Source organism: Camelus bactrianus, chromosome 1 (assembly GCF_048773025.1).
Source record: "Camelus bactrianus isolate YW-2024 breed Bactrian camel chromosome 1, ASM4877302v1, whole genome shotgun sequence".
NCBI classification, from domain to species: Eukaryota; Metazoa; Chordata; class Mammalia; order Artiodactyla; family Camelidae; genus Camelus; species Camelus bactrianus.
In genome coordinates this window covers 68,853,183-68,872,658 of record NC_133539.1, presented here as the reverse complement: position 1 = coordinate 68,872,658, position 19,476 = coordinate 68,853,183, and positions in this window count along the sequence as shown.

Here is a 19,476-nt window from a genome sequence, read left to right as displayed (position 1 = left end):
TGCATGACAGTAGCAATACTTGAATGAACGAGCAGCTTTGTTTCAGTAAGACCTTATTTACAAGAACAGGTGGCAAGCTGAGTTTGGTTTGCTGATCCCAGGTTGTGGACTCTTGTTTCAGTCTATTCTGTCTATTCTCCACATAATAGGACTTTTTAATTCAGTCTGAAGGGAGTGATGGGACTCCATTCTATACTACTCAGTTGCCTATCTCATGAAGAGACTTTCCCAACGCTCCTAACTCCTCCTCAGCCAGAGACAAGTGGTTCCAACTCACTGTAAGCCTGTCCTTAGAGTATCTCAGAGTTCTGCTGAACTCAGGGCTAAGAACCATATGGCGAAGGAGGTAATAGGAGTTGACCATTTTCACTCTGTCAAAGAAGTCTAGGTTTTTTGAGATTTCCCAAATCATTACAATGAGTGGAAAATTAAGTCAATAACAGATGTGTTGAATGTATTCAATAACAACATCTGAGAAGAATATATCAAGAGCTGGACACATTGGTCTCCTAAGCTTGGCATCCAGCATTCTCTTGATCTAGCATCAGTGGCTTTTACATATCCTCAATAACCACCATCAGACATTGTATCAATTCTATCATTTTTAAGCTGTGTGACTTTAAAGAAGCTACTCAACCTCTCTGTGGCTCAGTCTTCTCCATCTAATGAAATAATGTGTTTTAAAGAGTTTTGTGTAGCACCTGGCATACAGTACACACTTGATAAATCCCATTATTAGTTCCTTGCCCATGAACATTCCTCATACTTCCTGCCTCTGGGCCTTGGCTCACTTCATCCTTGTCCATTTGTATTCTTCCTGTTCCTCATGATTGGGTTCAAATACTGATTGTCCAGGAAGAATTCCCTGAGCCTCTTGGTAAGAAATAACCTTCTATGTCCCACTCACCCTTTAACTTTTCTCTACTTCTGCTTATCAGGGTTATTTCCTACTTTGTCATAGTTTGTTGGCATCTAATATTACAAATATTTTAGGGACAGAACATGTCACCAGTTCTTTTCTGGATTCCCTCCATGATGCTGAGACAAGTGTCTCAGCGCATAAAGGAATCTTGGTGAGTGTTGGTTGAATTACCGAATTCAGTAAATCAAGAAGAGCCTCAACAGCCAGGTTTGATTTTCCCTTTCACTTTTCATTGTGATACTCGGTTTCATGGGGATGGGGCTCTGCTGTCACTTTCCAGTGGAAGCTGAACAAGGCTCATTAGCTTCCAGAATACACTAGATAGGATAACTGACAGAGATGCGACTTGGTCAGGTTTCATTTGAGTATAAGTGGATGGTTTTTCTTGATGGCTTGCATCCTACGAACTCATCCATTTATACCACATAGAGGCACAGACTGGAGACTTGAAGTTCTATGCCTAGGAGGCAGCAGGAGCAGGTGGGCTTGGAGCCTAGGGCTCAAGAGAGAATTTGTCAAGTTTTGTTAATTAAGCCTGGGATCCATCTCTCCCTCAGCCTGCCAGGATGATGACAATGGACTGCAGCTAGTCATTTTACCAGAGAATTCCCATTGTAATTTTTTTCTGTTATTATAAGTGAGAGAGAAGTCTGTGTGCATTAGCCACATATCGAGGCCATACTTTATCCCAATTTGGAATGCGTATTTGATTTTACTTGATTTCATATTTATAAAGTTAAGTTTAACTTCAGGGAAATTGTGGTTCCCAGGCCTATGATATTTCCAAGTGCTGGATGAATCACGGACTTTTAGAAAATTGAAAAGGGTCTTGTAGATTAACGATTCTAATGTCCAATGCATCCATCTCCCCAAATGTCTCTATGTGAGAGCTGTGCAACTTCCTGTGAATGCCTCCAGTGACAGGGAGTTTTACTGCTGTATGAGACAGCCCATTTCTTGTTTATTATAACTCAAATTCTTACTGATGTTAATAGTAACATCAGCTTGCATTTTCGTGGTAACCAACTTCCAAGAAAGTATCTTTACATTCATAATGTTTGATTTCCACGAAGTTGTTGAGAAGAGGCTTGAGTGCGTTCGTTCCCTTGCCCTTCCTTCACTGATGAGGAAGAGAGCCTGGCCCTGGGTCTTGTGCAGGGCCTCTGACTCCACACATGAGGTGATTCCACTGTGCCATGAGTTCCCTTTTAATAACATAACAGTTATTTTTACCTTCAACTTTTAAACAATGGAGTATATTTTCTGAAAGTGTAGAGGGAAAAAGAAACACTCTAACTGTGTTTTGAACTTCCTCCCTGTCTCAGTACTCCTTTGAGATGGTGTCACCCTGTGGCCAAAGTTTGGGGAAGCAAAGAAGCCTGGTGGAGGTCTCACCTGCCTGACTGCAGCCTCCGTTTCCAAGGAGGTGATTCAGGCAACCTCCCGGGTTTCGCTTGCAGTGAGCGATGGCTTTCACCTCAGAGGGCATGGAGCAAAGCCCAGGAACAGCCAGCTTTCCAATTAGTATGCTCTTCACAGCCCCAGGGGGAGTAGGCCCTGTAGGCACCAGCTTTCCTGGGTGGGCTAGTCCTGCTGAGGGTCACTCTCTTTTTCAGTGCCCCCTTTTTCTTCTCATGAACCTGATCAAGTTCATGAACCTGATGGCCTTTCTCCTTCTTGAATTCAGGACTCCTAACCTATCTACCCTTTGCTGTTGATCTATCTGGAAAGGTTCCAGTCAATGCCTTCAAGTCCTCAACAGCCTGATTTAACAGTGTTGAAAGAATCTACACTCGCTGATAGTGCTGGTAGGTCTAGGCCTGTCTTTGTAAGAAATAAAAATACACACATAACAAAAGAAGAAGAAGGAGGAGAAAGAGGAGGAAAAGGAGGAGAAGAAATAAATACTGGAAATTTGAGAGAATCAGAAGCCTAAAGGGAGAGCTATAACATTGACAAATCAAAATAGAGCCTGTTTAAATAGAATAGAGGCAAGAGAGCAAGAAGGAGAACACTCTGATACAAATTTTCAATGAGATTCAAGAAGATTTTACAAACGAGAAAGCTGATAATAAGAAAACTCAAAAGTCAGGAAAAACAATTTTAAAAACAATTTCTGAAATTAAAAGACTATATACATAGGAGTGAAAATATATGGAGGGACTGAAAACTGAATTAATGCTCCAAAAAACAGACTTAAAAATACACTCCAGAATATAGAGCAAAAAAGACAAATCAATGAAAATTACTAGTGAAAATAAGAGAAAAATGGTGCAGAAATGCAGGATATATAATTGACAAAGACAAGCGGCTCTGGAGGAAAAAAGGAAAGAATGAAGAAACAATAATAAAAAATAGAAAATAAAAACTATCTGAAGTTGAAAAAAAAGACCTACATTTTCAGGTTAAAAGTCACAGAATTATACACACAATTAACAAAAATAATACAAATAGACATTTTCTGGTGAAAAATGTTAACTTCCAGGAACAAGCACATATTACAAGTTTTTAAGAAGAGACAACAGGTTACTTACAAGGACAAGAGAATTATTTTAACATTAGAGTTCTTATTTGCAACACTGGAAGCTAGAAGATGTTGAGAAATATTCAAAGAATATCAATGGAAAAGGATGTGATTCCTTGGTTTTCCAACCAAAAACTGCAAGGACTCAAAAAGTATGTGGCTATGGACTTCTTACAAAAGACTTGAAGAAATATGCCTTCAACATTAAAATGTAATTAGGAAAAAAATCAGATTGGGGAAGATAAAATATATAAGAAAAATACTGATTTTTCAATGACTCCAGTAAATCTCATCTTCAAGTATAAATCAAGTTTCTTAAAATAGAATACTGAATAAATATTTTAAAAACTCAAAGTAAAAATCCTGGTTATTTTAACAGGCAGAAAGAGGATAGAGTGAGGGAAAGCATTCTAAGAGTCTCTTCTTCAGGAACTATAAGCATATACAACGTACAAAAATCAAAAGTATTCATATATACCTGCAATAAGCCATTAAAACATAAAATTCTCAAAGTATATCATTTATAAGGGCATAACAATATGAAATATCTAGGATAGAATTTAGCAACAGATGTTTAAGGCAAGTGTAGAATTGTTGAGACATTTAGGAAGACCAAACTAAACAGAGAGTTATAATATACTCATGGACTAGAAGGCATTTTGTAAATATGACATTTTTTCTAAGTTGATCTAAATATTCAATACAGTTCCAGTCAAAATCTTAAAGGATTAAGATTGTGTTTCTGATTATGATAATCTTAATGCTTGTCTTGATATGCTGATTATAAAATATATATGGAAATATGAAGTCAAGCATAGCCAAGGTACTTCTTTTGAAAAAGAAACCAAGGTAGGAAGACATGCTATACAAAATGTAAAGACTTATTATAAGGTTACAGTAATTAAAACAGTGTAATGTTAGCACAAGCATATGGCCCAATGGACTAGAACAGAGTCCAGAGGCAGACTCCAACATACACGGATGCTTGATATGTGATATAGGTGATAATGAAGAGCAGTAGAGAAAGAACAGTTTTTTCAGTAAATGGTATTAGCTTGACCCATATCTCACAAAATATGCAAAAATTAATTCCAAGAAGATCTGAGATCTAAATTTGAAAGACAAATATTTTACAAGATAAAATAGGCAAATTTCTTTATACAAATTATACAAATTTCTTTATACAACAAATTTCTTTATACAACAATTTCTTTATCTTTTTCTTTTTTAAAAAGATATGAAGTACAAATTATAAAAAAAACATGAAAAATCTGATATTAAAATGAAGGAATTACATTCATCAAAAGACACCGTTGAGAGAGTAAAAATGCAAGCTATAGAGTGGAAGAATATTTTTTCAAGGGGTTCATATCCAAAATAAAACTAAAAAACAAATCAATAAGAAAATGGCAGATAATCCAAGAATTAGCAAGAGTCTTGAACAGGCAGTCACAAAAGATGAAAGCCTGTAGAAAATTAACATATGAAAAAGCACCCACTTTCAATAGTAACCTCAGAGTTCCAAAATTAAAACCACTGGAAGATATCACTATACATTCACCAGAATGATTATAATTAAAAAGACTAATTATATCTTTTAACAGTGAGAATATGAAGCAATAGAAACTCATATGTGTGGGAGTTATAAATAGGCACAATCCCTTTGTATAAGTTCGGCAATCCCTACTAAATTTGAACTCACCATGACCCAACGATTCTACTTATTGTTATATAGCCAATAGAAATGTGTGTGCAAGAAACTTGCTCAAGAATGTTCATAGAAGCATTATAAAACAGCCCAAACTAGAAATAACCCAAATGTCAGACAACAGTGGAAGAGAAAAATAAATCGCTCTGTATTTATACAATGAAATACTATACAGCATCATCAACAGCAACCAAAAGCTGTAACTACATAGAACAAGGTGAATGAATCTTTAAAATATAATATTGAGCAAAAGAAGTAAGACATAAGAGTGTATGAATAATTTTATTTATGTACATTTCAGAAATAGGCAAATCCAAGTGATAGAGTACTGAATATACACTTCAGTGGTTAAAATATGAAGAGAAAGGAGGCAATTCCTACAAATCAGGATAATGGTAACATTCAAGGGGACGATTGGGCAGAAATGTTGGCTTTTAGGTTTCTGTCAATATTCTACATTTGGATACTTGAACTGGGTAGTGGTCAGATGAGTGATTCTTTGTCATAATTTATGTTCTCTGCATCTTTTTCTGTATATTTCATAATGAAAATTTAATGTATATCCTTAAAATGCAAAAAAAGACCACCCAAAACTGGCAGTGTTAATATCAGATAAAGTAATATCTGAGACCAAGAGTAAAACTGGAGAAAAGAGAATATTTTCCACTTGATTAAAAACATCAAGACTATACATATGTCACAAACTTTCATGTACCCTAAACAATACATAGCAAAATATACAAAGCACAACTTTCAGAAAATAAAATTTAATAAAAACATAATTAAAGAGTTTTTTAAACATATCTGTCTTAGCATTTGATTGACCAAATAGGCAAAAAATATGAAAAGGATATAAATGACTTTAATCACATAATTAGTAGGATAAACTTACTAGATAATCTGGTACTTGCTTGATACCTTATAGAGAATATATATTCTTACATGCATCCAGAGTTGAAGAAATTCATGATGTATTTAGTCACAAAGAAAATCTTGAATAATACACTTCAAAATGTAAAAATCTTACTGACTACAACCTGGGATTATCACACAATTGAACTAGATCCACATGAAAGGCAGATCAAAACAAAGCCAGAAACCAAACAGAAAATATCCCACAATTTTCTTTAAGAAACTGTAAAAGAAATCAAAACTATACTCTGAGATCAGCTAAAAATCAACAAAAATGAATGGTACATAGAAAAACTGTGGGCCGGTGCTAACCAGTACTTACAGGACTACTCATAGATTTAAGTGCTTTTACTATTAATCAAAAAAGGCCAAAAATAACAACCAAGCTTTCCCTTCAAGACAAATAAAAGAAAGTAAGTCCCTAGGAATGTGGGCTTTAAAGAAATGAAGAAAGAAAAAATATAAAGCATTAGGAATGAGAAAAGTATAACCACATAAAGAAGCACAGTGAAACACAGAATTCTTTAAGAAAGTTGAAATAATTAAAATTGACTTCCAACAGGGCACTCTGGCCCTCCCCACCTTGTACATGTGGGCACAGGGACATCAGCGGAAGAGGCCTTTGCTCCCTAGTACCTTCCAGTACTGGGAACTGACTGGGAAGTTCAGTCCAGGGGGACCTTATCTGGACGACACAGCTCACTATGTTCTTCAGTCCAGCCTTCCCAGTAATACAGGGTATACTGTATTTCATCCTCTCTAAAGCCCAGTGTTTATTTTTCATTCTGAATATGAATAGAAGGAGGTATAATAATTAGCTTTCCAAGATATTTTAGAGTGTAAATGAAATAAAATTTTCCCATATCTTTTTATGAGGCCAACATAGACCTGATACCAAAACATAAAGAGAGCATAAAAAATAAAAATATAGACAATTCTAACTTATGAATGTTATATTAATTTTGTCAACTGACTTAAGAGGAAAGAGGAGCTTATGTTTATGTTCATGTTACCCAAAAATATGGAAGTATGTTCTTTGGCATGCTGGAACAAGTACTTAAAGTTTCCCTTTGTGCTGGTTTCACTCTCCAAGCATACTTCCACCTGGCTGCGGCAAGGTATTTACCAGCAGGTACAAGCTGACATTCTACCAGCTTGGAACTCCAGCAGGATAAGAGCATCTCTACTGACAATTACAGTACAAGTCCTGAGAAGAGGTATCATTGGTCTGGCTTGGCTCCAGTGCCCATCACCAAACTGTCCATTGTGGCCAGGAGATCTGGTGCTCCAGCTGGCCAAAAGTGGATTATGTGTCCACTCCTAGAGCAGAGGTAGAGTTAGCCTGATCTGATCCTCATGGGCTGTGAGGGAGAAAGCAGTAATTCTCCAAAGGAAAACGGAACCTCTCACTAAGAGAAGGGAGAATGGATTCAGGATAGGGAAAAAAAAAAAAAAAAAAGACAAACACATACATAACAAACAAAAAATATAAAACAACAATATCTAATGTAAGATTACTTGTAAAAATCTTAGCAAATCAAATGCAGCTGTATATTAAAGGAATAGTATGTAGTCAGTAAGAAGAATTTATTCCAGGAGTGTAAGGATGGTTCAGTATTAAGAAGTCCATGAATGCAAACCAGAACATTAATTATTAAAAAAGAAAAACCATGTGAGGGAAAGGCACTGGACTTGATACAGCATCTATTTCTGGTTAATTGAGTCATTTCTCCAACAAGTATTTCTTAAACACCAACTATGTGCTAAACACTTTTCTAGTCATTGGATAGAGGAGTGAAAAAAAATGGGCATGACTTCATGCCTTGCAGAAGTTACATATTAGTTACTAAAACTCCATGCAAAATAGTAAGAATATGAGCCTATCCTAAATATGTTAAAAAGTATCTGTTAGATACTAACAGCAAAATTTATATTAAATATTGAAGCATTAAAGACATTCCCATCCTAGGATTTTTATTCACTTTTCAGGACACAATTTTAATAAGATCTGGAAAGAGCAGATGTCTATACTAGGTTCTTACTTGTCAAGAGTATCTTCCCCCAATCCCCTGCAAGTGAAAATAACTTGACTAGATAGATTTTTCAGTCTTGAATATTTTCCCTTTAAACTCTGCAAATGTTGCTTCTTTTCTTTTGAAATTTAATGTTAATGAGAAATTATCTGACGCCAACCTCATTTTTGTTTCTTTGTAGGTAAGCCATTTCCTCCCACTCTTAATTAATTAAAAGAGTCCTGTAGGACTCCTTTTTTTTAATTGAAGTACAGTCAGTTACAATATGTCAATTTAGGACTCTTAATTAATTAGATTGCTCTTTATGAAATCATTTCAAACTAAAACATTAAGTCTTTCTTTGACTTAAGGAATTTCTTTTATTATTTCTCCTCAATTTGCACTTTTCTCCTCCAGGTTTTATATACCTAAATGGGATCTTTTAAAGTTGTTCCCTATGTCTTTATTTTTCTTCAATTGTTCCCCTTTCCTAGGATTTGTGGAGACATTTTTGAAAACGTTCTCTCTCCTGCTTTAGTTTTCCTTGGTATCCAATCCCCTGTTGTTTGTATTTTATTGGTGTTATTCTTTGTGTCAGTCCTTCCTTTATAAAACTGTAAGACATTGTTGGAAGAAATATATATTTAGTTAAATGTTCTCATAATACAAATTAAATATCCTCTCTTTCTTTCCCTAGCAATTTTATTTAATAGAAAGATGATGCTCTGGTTCCAGAAGTCTGTGCTTACTCAACATCAGATGTTGAGCCTGGATCTGTCAACAAAGGAGAGACTGGAGAAGGTTAGATTCACAGAACGTAGTTCTGAATTCCTGAAGCCTGGGGAATGGAGACAGAGTTCCAGGGGCAGTGATGGTCAGGATCTTTGCATTCCTGAAGGCTCCTTCCCTTTCTTTAGTTTTGCGTGATCTGGGAGTTAGCTGGGGCAGTGGCCTCATCTGCCCACATTTGGGGCCCCATGGCACCCGGCTAACAGGTCCTTGGACGTGCTCCAAGTACCAGGATACCTTTATGTCACAAGGACCAGAAAATCTAATTCAAATAGCTCCAGATAGTAAAGGGGAACGTTGTGCTCAGTTAACTGAGATAAGGTGAACTCTACAAGGTTTTGTTTTGTTCTGCTTTCCACAGCTCAGTGATGTTGTCAAGGGCTGAGTTTCTTTTGCCTTCCCTTCTCTGTGAAATGGGTGGTGAGGAGTCTTCCATAATATATTAAGATTGTTAATATTCCTTTTAGTGTGTTTAGTGTGTTCTCAGAGTTGGAGACAAATTCTAGAAGTGGTCTAAACAATGCAGATTTATTAGCTATGTGAGCCTATTATATTAATTACCTACTGTATTAAAATCATGTAATCCACTTTTGAGAGTGAGAGTTTGGGAAAGCCTATTAGCTGTTATTTCATTTCATTTCATTTTGATACTCTGTCAATCCAAAAATCAATGAGAAGAGGAGCAAGGAAGACGGACTAGCAGAATCTCATAAAATAACACTAAATTTTGACATTAGATAGAGACATTTGGATTCATTTATTTATGTAAGAAATATTTTTGAGCACTTACTACTTGCCAGGTATTTCATTCTTAAATGTGGGAGTACAGCGGTATACCAGCTAGGAAATATTCCTGCTCTTAAAGAGCTCAAGTCATAGAAGAGAAGATAGCAAAGTCAATAGGTTTATAAGTATGAAATAAAAGGAGAAACACCAGGGAGCTCCTCTGGGAGCATACAGGGCAAGTGCCAAATCCAGGTTTGGAGAAGCAGTCAAAGCTTACTTATTATGGGGAAAAGCCATCTGAGCTAAAAACTAACAGATGGGTAGCACCTGGACAGGTGAAGAGGTGATAAAGGAGCCTTCTAGCCAGAGGGGCAGGACGTAGAGATGCAGCAGAGCAGTTCTAGAGCTGGAGTACCTGGTTTTGATTCCGGGCTCTGCCACTCAGCATCCATGTGACAGTGGACAGGTTAAGTTCTTTGTGTTTCCATCTGTGAAATGGCTGAGAATGGGAGCTATCTCTTAACATTATGAAGACTGAGCAGGTTAATATTTGTAAAGCATTTAGAACAGTGCTTCATTTGTTACACAAGAGACAACACAAATCTTACACAAACCATAAAACACATCTTTCCGCTCTGCATCAGGCAACAATGAGTAAGAAAGAAGTTGCTTTTTGCTGTCTCCTGTTTAAGAGAGCCATGCTTATTCTCTAAGCTCCACAGTAGCGGGTCCAACTGCCTGAACAAGGCTGTTGGCTCAGTCCTTCCCTGGACGAAACCCTTGGCGCACTCAAGAATCAGGTTACAGCAAAAGATCACAAGAGAACAGTGAAAGCAGGAGATGGCAGCTAGGTCAGCAAGTCAAGGTGAAGAGGGTCAACAAGGGATACAGGAGAAATGGTTGTGTACTGGGAAGGGGAAGATGGGGCAAAGCACAGTCAGCCATCCAGGAAGACTGTCTGAGAGACTGACAGCAGGTGCTTGTCAATGCTTCCAGACCCCATGCAGAGGCAAGACTCTATCTCTGGGAAGCCCATCCAGGACTAAGCCAGGCCCAGATCCAGAGAAACCACAATGCCAGGCAGGTTATCAAAGTAGTGATTCATTCTTTCATTCATTCAACAACAACAAAATATTAAAATGCTTAACATGTGCCAGACAACATGCCAGGTGCTGGAAGTATTAATAATAATATATTGTCTTTGCCTTCAAAAGGTTTAAATTAGTGAGAATGGTGAGAGAGTAGACAGTAAATAATGTAGCACTTTGAAAAAACATGCTCAGGGCACTATGATAACAATACCGAAGTTCTGACCTTACCAAGCCCAGTTGTAAGGATGAGGGGAGAGGCAAAGGAAGGGGGCAGGACAGAGAAAAAGGATTAAGAAAGTCTTCACTGAAGAGAAACTCAATTATTAATATAAGGTCAGAGCAAGATGACGTCCAGAGTGGCCTGTCAGTCCACACCATAACATGACAATTCCTAGAACTTAGGGTAGAGACCACGAGTTGGACTGTGCATGGACAGAATCTTGTAATGAAGTTAAGGATAGTGTCTGAAAGAGACAGAAAAATGCAGAGTATCCATAAAATATGAACAAACCTCAGAAATATAATCATATAGAATACTATTCAGCAATAAAAAGGAATGAAGTACTGATATAAGCTACAACATGGATAAACGTTGAAAACATTATGCTAAGTGAAAATATCATGCTAAGTCGTAAAAGACCATAAAATTGCATGACTCCATTAATGTGAAATGTACATAAAAGCAACTCTATAGAGACAGAAAGTGGACTGGTGACTGCCTAGGGCTTGGTGGGTTGGGAGAAAATGGGAATTGACTACCTAGGAATATAAGTTTATTTTAGGTGATGAAAATGTCCTGAAATTGATTGTGGTGATAGTTACACATCTCTGTAAATACACTAAAAACCTTTCAGTTGGTACACTTTGGGTAAATTGTGTGCCATGTGAATTATATCTCAATAAAGCTGCTACAAATATAAAATAAATTTAAGATGGTTCATTAGAGGAATTTAAAAAAGCTAATATGGCTAGAAATTCAAACATAGAGGGCACAAAGTATACTGAGAGATTAGTCTCAAGCAGTGGTTCTCCACCAGGGTTGATTTTGCCCTCTAAGGGACATTCAGCTTTGTCAGGAGGCACTTCTGGTCATCATAACTGGGGAGGTGGTATGACTAACATCTAGTGAGTAGAGACCAGGAATGCTGTGAAATATTCTAGAATTCAGAGGATAACTTCCCTCAACAAAGAATTATTTATCTCCAAATGTCAACAGTGCTGAGGTTGGGAAATCCTAGCCTAAAGAGGCAAGCAGTGTTAAGGTCATAAGGGTTATGGGGTCAAATCAAGAGGAAGGCTCCTCTTAAAAGTAGTATGGAAACATAGTATTTGGTGGGAGATTGGCATGGTGAGATCTGAGTTTTCAATAGATCACTTTTGGTGAAAATGGATTGGAGAGATAGGGAAGACAGAGATAATGATAGTCCAGTTAGGATGATAGGAGAAGAAATGGAGAGTTTTGAGAGATGCTAACTTAGAAGGAAGAATTGGCAGGGTATGGTGATTTGTTTGATTCAGAGCTCAGGAAGAGATGGAGAACGAAGGGCAGGTTGGCATCTAGACTTCCAACTTGTGCTAGCAGCTGGATGGTGGTAATGCCATTGACTGAAATAAGAAACAAAGGTAGAGGAGTTGGTTTGGGAAAGAAAATAATAAATTATTTTCTAGATGCATTGGAAGTCCTATGGAAGTCAAAGTGGAGACATTCAGGGGATAACTGAAGATAAAATTATGAAACTCAGGAGAGACTGAAACTAAATGGGCATCATCGTATATAAGACAGCTCTATGTGGGAATTCCTGGGATAACCTAAGGAGAGTGTGGCTTGAGATGAGAAGATAACTACTCTGAGGGACACTAAAAGCATAGAAAAGAGAATTTGCAAAGGAGACTAAGAGAGTAGCCAGAAAGTTGAGGACAAAAACAAAATAACACAAACCAGGACTGTGTATCTTAGAAGTCAAAGGAAGATTGTTTCAAAGAGGTCAGTAGTATACATTTCTGCAGAGATCAAATAATATGAAACTGAGAATTACCCAATGGATTTTGCAACAAGGAGTTTGAAGGAGAACAGGGTGAGATCAGTTTCAGTGGTGTGTTGGGGACAGAAGTCAGATGTAGGGAGTTGAGGAGTAAGTGGGAGGTACGAAAGTGGAGGCAGTGACTGACTCATGAGAATGTGTCTATGACAGGGAGGAAAGAGATCAGTGGTAGCTGGAAGGGGATGTGGGTCCAGATGGAGGCTTTTTGAGACAAGAAAGATTTCTATACATTTAAATGCTGAGTGGAAGGGGCCAGTGGACAAAAAGAAGATTAGAGATACAGAAAAGAGGAAATTGTCAAGGTTTTGGGGAAAGACTGAAGTCATTGTTTAACTTAGGTTGAAGGATATCTCTGCTGTCAAAGCAGTAGTGAAGGACAGAAGAATGGGTGCAGACAAAAAAGAATTTACAATTTTTGTGGCAGAAAATTGAGGAAATTCTCATTTAAAGATTTCAGATTTCCCCGGGATGGCCATCTCCTGAGCATGACCTAGTGAAATAGCAGGGTTAGAATTCTGTAGAGAGTGGACACAGCTTGAAATGGGTATAGCAGAGTGGAAGAGAAGAAAGCAGATTTGAACATGACAAGGTCATGTATGTGACCGTGGGACCGGGTGACTTAAATAAATGGAGGTGAAAGTCATTGAAAATGAATGGGGTCGGGAATTTAAGATGGAATTTCTTCATTGAAGCTGACTTGTCTTCACAGAATAAAAGTAGACAGGCCTCTCAGGGTAAGTGCAGATTCTAAGTAATGTCTTGTTTTGCTTTTGATTCTCATTTGGGTTTTATCTATAAATCTAGACTCAATAGTACCTGTTAGACTTCAAATCTCTCTGGTACTTGCACTTAAGGAAATCATGCAGAGAAGAACGGAAACAGACCTACAAATGATTATGGACCATGATGTGCTCATTGACTTGAGGGTTGCTTCCCCTTGTACATGAAACACCTCTGTAGGTCCAGGTAGCCATCTATCTGTCTAGTGCATCTTCCCTTCCTCAAGGTAAGTAGCCCCACTTACTTCCCTACTCTTCCCTCTTCTCAGACACAGACTTACACATATGCACCATCTTTCTCCTCTTCCAACAGGTGCTTTCTAGGTCTCCTCCTTAGCTCACATACTCTCCAGTTTCTCTGAGGGAAAAGTCTATCAGGAGGTACGATTTTCTGGGGAACAGCACTGAAGTTCACTACTTTACTATGCACTGGAAACACTTAGACCACTTGATGGTATCAAGAGCACTAACGTGGGACGTGGAAGGACTCTTCTGCATTCCTAACATAGACCAGAGTCCTGATCTATCCACAGAGTGCCAGAACTGGGACTGAACCCAGACACCATCTAGTCCAGTGCTTTTTTAGGCAGAAAGGGAAACTGAGGCAGGGAGGCGAGGCAACGTGTCCAGATCATGGCAATCAGCTAGTGGCACAGCCTGGATTCAAATCCAGAGCCTCTCATCCCTAATCTGACCCTCTTTATGTATATCAAATTCCCTGGAACAGTACCTCATTTTCTTCTTCCTAAATACCTATGCCAGAATAATTTTTCAGCTCAGTCCCACACACTAGCACTCTGAATATTCATTTCCCAAACCTCAGAGGCTTAACAAGAACAAAAAAATGGATCAAAAAATTAATCCGTTATTGGGTGACATGGATTATAACAAATACAAAGTGGGAGAAAACACACAAAAAAAGCAAAACCTCAGGGTTTTTACAGCCTTATGACATCCATCAGGCTGTGACCAAAATTGGACACGACAGAGCATTATAAATCGTGGGGCTGTAAGGGAAGAACAAGGAGAGAAAATCATGCAGTAGCACTGGTGCCTCAGGCAACATTCATCACCTATAATCTCACAGCCTCTCTGTCTTACGAGCAGGTCCTGTGCACAGCAGGTTCTGTTCTGAAGCAGTAGCCCTCACCAATCTCTCCTTTGCAGACCTGACACATGCAAACTGATACCTAGTAATTAAAGGTGATCCCAGGGCCAGACAGGCTCCTTCTCATTGAATCAGGGTTATAATGTATTTGGATTTTTTAAAATGAAATGGGAAAAAAATCTCTAAAGAGTTGGCAGGGAGAGAGATAGAATTGACCTCTTTCCACAACAATGGAAAGCCTAATTTTCAATCTTGTGACTGAGAAGGAAGAGTACCCAACAGAGAGACACAAAACAGGCTGTCACAATGTCCTGTCAGAGTGATGTTGGGAGAAATCAGTAACTTCAGTGAGAAACTCGAGTCTGATTGTGAACTATACTTTAGGGGGGCAATCCTGAATCTTTGCAAAACACCTACTTGAGGTCAAGATCAGGAGTCTTTTAATGCACTCACCAAACCACCCCTGGTGGGCCTGTGGCTTTGAGGCTGTTTCCTGCTACTGGCTTGGGGTCATGGCTGCTCTTTGCACAGGTTTAAAATTCTCATTGATGTCAGAGGGGGCCCAGGCAATCTCACCGAGGCCTGAGCTGCACCCTTATGGCTACACTGAAGCTACAGAGGTAAAGAGCCAAGTTCAGCTTGTTGGTATGAGCAGCAGCAGGCTGTGCAGCGTCTCCCAGCTTTGCAGTGTCGTGGCCCTGGATAATCTGCCTTCATTTCTCATTGCTCTCCTCCATGGATTTCAGTGTGCACTGCTGGTAATTAAATTCGTACATTATGACTGTGGCTGTCTCCTGGCCTCCATCCATCAGAGAGCAAGCTGCTTTCTGGTGCCAGCTCAACTCAGCCATAATGACTAGACTAATGAAGGCTGACCTTGCCTTCCAGAACTGCATGACGGAGAAAAACACACAAGTGGGATTTAAAGAACCTGGATTCACAACCTATCTCTGCCACTCAAATGTTGTATCTTAGCAATTTGCTCAAGCTTCCTCAGCCTCAGATTTTTAATTTATAGTGATTTTTACGCAGGAGAGTATTTTGGTATCATTCTCGGAGCTTTCAAAAAATACATGGCCTCCCCAACCCTAGACATGCGGAATCAGAATTTCTGGAGGAGAGACTGGACATCTGTATTTTACAAAGCTCCCTTAGAGGCATCTGTTCTGAAACATCCCTTAAGAGTCATAAGCCACTGGGCTATTGTAGGGACAACACAGATATGGGGATTAATGTAACTCAGAGATAAAGAGCCCTAAAATTTAGTTATTTATTTTACTTTCTGCTTTCCCTCTTCACAACATACAGACACAGACAGTGGGTTCTAGGTCTTAAATCTCTCTCTCCTTTCCATATGTGGGTCTTTATCTCTACTTTACCAGTTAAATGATCAGTTTAAGTGCTCTATTCCACCCAAGTGCTACTGTTTCAAGCCTCTACATATTCTTTCTTGAAATAATCCTATCTGATATTTTGTAGTTATGGTTCATGTCTATATCATATCAGTACATATATCATTAAATCTAATGGGATGGGATCTAATATTATTATTTCAGTTCGATGGATGAGGACATTAAGGTTCAAAGAGCTTAGATAACTCAGTGTGGTACGGGGAACAGATACCCTCGTCCTCTAGTTTTAAGTCTAATGCTTTTCTCCCTGAGTCACTCTAGAAATAGTATCCAAATTTTACTAATTCAAATGCTAACCATTACAAAGCAAGCAAGTAAAGAATGGGACTTAGAGGGCCTTTCAAATGTTTTCCATGGCTTGGTGGTTTAATGATTCTAGTTGTATATTTAGAAATCTTGATGGCTGAATTCTTTATTTCTCCTCCAGATGTTATGAGTAGAGAATTAGTTTGACCTGTGTGGGACCTGGTTCCTCTCCCAGAAAGCAGGACAAGGGTAGACCTGCCCCCTTGAGCATATGCCCAACTTTGCACTCTCGTTACTTCAGGTTTGGTGGGCTTTGTCCTCATTACTGGGCAGAGAAGAAATCATACACGGGAAGGAGTGGGGTCATTCCCATCCTCCACGTTGAAGGCCAGAAGAGACTAGCCTTGGTTATCTCCCTTCCCCTGGGTCAGTTAGGCTTTTGTAAAACCCAAATGTGTCATGCTCCAGTGAAATCGTTTCCTTAAAGGTAGACTTTAAGAACGGAGAGTTCTGGGTGTTTTAAAAAATGGTTATTTTTCTCTTCCTTCTGCCAGAAGCACAGGAAGATTTTTCCCCATGTTCGCAGTGAGTTTTTCCTGAGTTTTTCATGAAAGGGTGGGAACCCCCCCCCAAGAATGAACCCCCTGGATTTTTAAACTCTCAGGCTGTCCACTGACCTTCCAGCAAGTGGCCAATGACAGTATAAAGTGTTCCTGCTGGTACTGGTTCCCCCAGCGGCTTCTGCACCAGAGTATTTGACTATGGTAAGCTGGATCCTCTCTCTTCCGCATCTGTCCTTCCAGTTGTCAGGGCAGCAGTTTCCCCTGTGACCCTAATTCTCCCAGGAATCTAAGCTAGTTGTTGATTTTGAGTTTGTTTGGCTTTTTTCTTGTTGTGAGGGAGTGATGACCTCTAGGCTCCATCCATGTCAAACAGGAAGATGCTTTTTTACACATGGGCAGGAAGTGAAGAAAAATTCAGTTGCTCTTTGTCTTGGCTGGAGTTCTTCTAGAAGCACAGCCTGAGACAAAAACTTGGTGCAGGTTGTTAATATGCAGGACATCCCTGGGGGCAGGAGTGAGGAACTGGGTAAAGTGAATCAGGGACGAAAGAAAAGCCAAGGAACAGGTGTAGCTTCCACCTGCTGGTTTCCTGGCTTGGCCTGCGGTGGGTGGAGAGGGTTGCCTAAAGACTCTGCTTTATCACGTCTTCACCACAGCCTTGGATCAGAGCCCAGATAGCTCTGGCTCTGGTTTTAAAACCACCTATGTAAAAAAGAGAAGGTGGCTGTCAGGAACGGGAGTGGAGGCTCTGTTTGTAGACTGGGCAGCCTGGGATTGGCCGCCTTCCTCTCTGAGGCCCAGCTTTCTTCAAGCTCACAGAAGGTCTTTCTATCCCCAAATATCCAAATGGTTGTCTATCATGGCAGACCCCAGCCTCCCAGATGAACTGTGAGAGGCCTGACACTAAACAGGTTTTCACAGAAACTGTGAAAAAAATTGCTCCTTTGAAAACTTGTGAGTTTTTGTTTTAGTTCTTTTGATTTTACATATTTCTTCTGGTTCTTTCTAAAAGGTTTATTTTATTGTCCTTTGAGTGTGATTTTTGCTGTCTGGAGTGGTGTTCTCAGGAGGCCTAGCGCTGGGCCTGAGCGGCAGCTGCTGTGGACTGCCTGCTCCTTTCACGTCTTACTTCACCTTCTACAGAGGAGCGGACTGTCCAGACAGGCGCTGGATGTGAGTCCTAGGGGAGCGCTGGCCTCGCCAGGGAGGTGCACAGAACAGAGTGGCTTGGGGACAGATAACAAGGCGTGATAGGAATATTTAGCGGTCCGTCTGGATTCCTAAGTGACTACTGTGCTCTCGGAGTCCTTATATACGTGCTTATTTGTAGTTTTTTCACCTTGTACTATTACATATATATATAAATTAATATTTATATACACATATATGTATCATAATTTTTAAAATAAATTATATACAATTACTTATATTTAATTTTATTTTGTTGTATCCCCAATATGTTTAAGAAAGACTGTATGGAAACTTACAAAGAAACATGCAACATAGCAACAGCAGAAAAACAGCAAACACTTTTATTTGCTTACTAAGTGCCAATAACTATTTTCAAGCTCATTGAATCCTCACAACAGACTGGCAAAGTAGATAATGTAATTATCCTTACTTTTTTGATGGAGAACCTGAGGCACAGAGAAGTTAAAGGGACTTGTCCAAGGCCACCAAGGTGTAAACAGTGAAACTAGGATTCAATCCAGGCCCGCTGGCTCCAGATCTATGCTCTTAACCAAAACGATAAGTTGAGAAAAATGAGACATGGCGAAGGAAAACTAGATGCTCTTTTATATACTTGGCTCTTCCTGCTGGGTTGCATCCTGCCTGAGAATAAGGACTAGCAGGTTATACATATTTGATAAATGTGTTAATGAATCTTTTTAATGCGGCTGTCCAATTCTGCTTTTCCTTAACTTCACTTGTTCCCTGTTGTGTTTGTGACTATCTGTAATGTGCAGTGGGGTCAGTAATGAGGAGGAGAACCAGCTCCTTCCATTACATTCTAGGATGATGTGAGTTCAACACCTCCCTCCCTCTCCGGGCTGACCTTTTGCTGAGAAGTTGTCCTAACTAGCACATGCCCAGGGGCCTCAGCTCAGTGAGCACAGTCCTTAGTGGAGCAGCACGAAGACCCCCACTCAGATGCCCCAAAACAGCTCCCCGTGCCTTCTATCTGTTCTTCTACTATTGCAACCCATTCTTTCTTTAGATATGCCCATCCTTTCATGAGAATTAGTGTGGCATCAGAGAAATCTGAGTCCTGGCTCTGCCACTTATTGGGCAGGTCATCCCAGGGTCCAGGAGGTGATATTTGTATGGCATCACCAACACAGCAGGGACTCCTAGTCCAGAAGTCTCTTCTCCATTCTCTGAAGCTCTGAGGTAGGAGAAATGGATTTAGGTTAGGAATCATCCAGCCTCAGTGTTCCCCAGATCAATCACCATAAAATTTTTTTGCATCTGTTCTGTGTATATCTACAGTGTTTATGCTAACAAGTTAAAGAGATGTTTAAAATGTGAGTAAAATTATTGCTCCATAAGGACCACATTTCTTGTTTCTCTCCTTTAACTAAGCCAATCCCTCCATCCTCATCCACTCCCAAGCTAGAGGAATTATTGAAATAAATTATCAA